This window comes from Prionailurus viverrinus, chromosome F1 (assembly GCF_022837055.1).
Source record: "Prionailurus viverrinus isolate Anna chromosome F1, UM_Priviv_1.0, whole genome shotgun sequence".
Classification (NCBI taxonomy): Eukaryota; Metazoa; Chordata; class Mammalia; order Carnivora; family Felidae; genus Prionailurus; species Prionailurus viverrinus.
Genome location: NC_062577.1, coordinates 32,451,815 through 32,454,298, shown reverse-complemented (window position 1 = coordinate 32,454,298; position 2,484 = coordinate 32,451,815).

Here is a 2,484-nt window from a genome sequence, read left to right as displayed (position 1 = left end):
GCAATGACAGATTGGCCTGGCCACAGGTCTGCCACATGGCTAGTCCGTGTTCTGTCCCTTTTCAGCATTTCTGAAGCAGAGCATACAGAAGTCAGAATGGTGGCACCAATAGGTAGACAATTTAGGTAGATAATGACCTGGCTGTCAACCCTTAAATGGTATGCTGTCTACCCTGTGATTTATGATTTAATGTTTCTATCCCTTTCTACCTGTAAGTAATAATCTTGTTTGTTCCACCCTTTTTACAGTATATTCCTCTTCTTTCTTTTTATGTTTATTTTTGAGAGAGAGAGAGAGAGACACTGAGTGCGAGAGGGGGAAGGGCAGAGAAAGGGAGACACAGAATCCAAAGCAGGCTCCAGGCTCTGAGCTGTCACTACAGAGCCGGAGGTGGGGCTCGAAATCACAAACTATGAGGTCATGACCTGAGCAGAAGTTGGAAGCTTAACCAATGAGCCACCCAGGTGAACTGCCCCCCCCCCATTTATTTTTACATGTCTTCGCAGATTACAAACTTGCTACCTATTTTTAGCACATCTGAATTCTGCCTCTGTCTCACAAGACTTGCTTACTTATTATCTGTAGTTAATACAACTGATGAATTTTGCCCATCTTGTTTGCTTTCCTTGGCCTCTGTAGAAGAATTGAATGTTCTCACAGAACGGAGCAAACACACAGTGCATATATCCAGCATTGTAGAGGAGAGTATAGATGCGTGGGGTTGGGACTAAGAGATTCAGGGTAAATACTTGGCCCTAATCCAGTGTCATGTATGTTTCATGCAGATAACCACTTTCCCAGCTCTGTTTACTGAGTAGCCTCTCCTTTCCATGCTGATCTGAAATGCCGTTCTGCCCTATGCCAACATTTTATATAAATGTGGGCCTGTTCCTGGACTCTATCCATTGGTCACCGTGTGTATCTTTACCACTGCCTGATTTACTGCAGCTTCAAGGAAGTCCTGATATGGGTAGGGCAAGTGAGACTCTAAATTCTCTTCAGAAAAGTGGCCTGGCTGTTCTCTGCTCTTTACTCTTCCATATGCCTTAGAATCTGCTTATCAGGTTCTTCCCCGAAACAGCCCTTTGGATTTTGATTAGAACTTCTCTGTAGATTCATTTGGAGAGAACCAAACCTTTCCTTCCATGAATTTGGCATAGCTCTCCATTGTTTGGGTCTTCATTAAAGTTTATGATTTTTCCTGTAGTGGCTTTAATTCATCTTTTGTTAGATTTATTCCTGGGTGATTGATGTCCTCTAATGCTATTATAAATAGTATCTTCTTTTTAATTATTTTTGTTGCACGTGTGTGAAAATACAATTCATTGTTTTATATCCATCTTCTATTGAGTTACCTTGTGAAATTCTCCTACTATTTCTAAGTATTTATAGATTCTTTGGGTTTTCCATGTAAATGATCATATCAACTGCAGATAGTGATAATTTCATTTTTTCTTCCCAATCCTTCTTCTGAATTATTTTTTTTTAAGTTAATGTACTGACAGGAACACCCACCACACAGATTAAAGCTGTGTGATCTTCTACTTCCTGGCCTCATTTTAGATCTTAAAGGCGAATATTCTAATGTTTCCCCACTTAGGACTACATTTGCTTGATTTTTTATTAAATTTGTCTCATGCTAAACACATTCCCTTCTATTCTTCATTTACTAAAAGATTTCTGTCTTTAATAATGAACTTACTATGATTTCTTTAAATGTCTTACCTAGATCTATTGAAATGATATATGGTTTTTCTCTTTTAATATGGTAGTATAGTAAATTACATTTATAGATTTTCTAACATTAAACCAACTTTGCATTAAGGCCAACTTTGACATGGCTTATTATCATCTTTATACACTGTAGAATTTAATTTGTGAATCCAATCTTCTATTTATGATTTTTGCTTCTGTATTCATAAATGAAATGAGCCTGTATTTTTTTCCTCCATCACTCTGTCATTGTTTGATTTTGGTATTGGGGTTATAAAGTCCTTATAAAATGAGTTGGAGAGTATTTCTTTTCTTTCTTTTTTTCCTATTCTAAGGAAGAGTCTTTATAAGATTGGTATGATTACTTCCTTAAAGATTTGTTAGAACTTGCCTATGAAATCATTTGGACCTGGTATTTAGTGTGAGACCATTTTAAAATACTGTTGCCATTAGTTGTGAGTTCTCAGCTTAAAAAAATTTCTTCTTGAGCAAGTGTTCTTATTTTCCTAGGCAATTATATATTTATCAAAGTCTTCAAATTGTTACTGATAAAATTCCTTTTGTCTCATTAATCTGTGCTTTATCTGGAGTATGTTCCCTTTTTAATCTGTATCATTACTTGTTTGTGAATAATTTGTGTCTTAATTTGTTACAAATATTTAAGTCACAGAAGTTTTCACAGAAGTTTTCAAATTACTTCTGTATGTATATGTATGTATATATACATTAAAATGCACATGTGCATAATTTTAAGTAGGTTGGAGAATATTC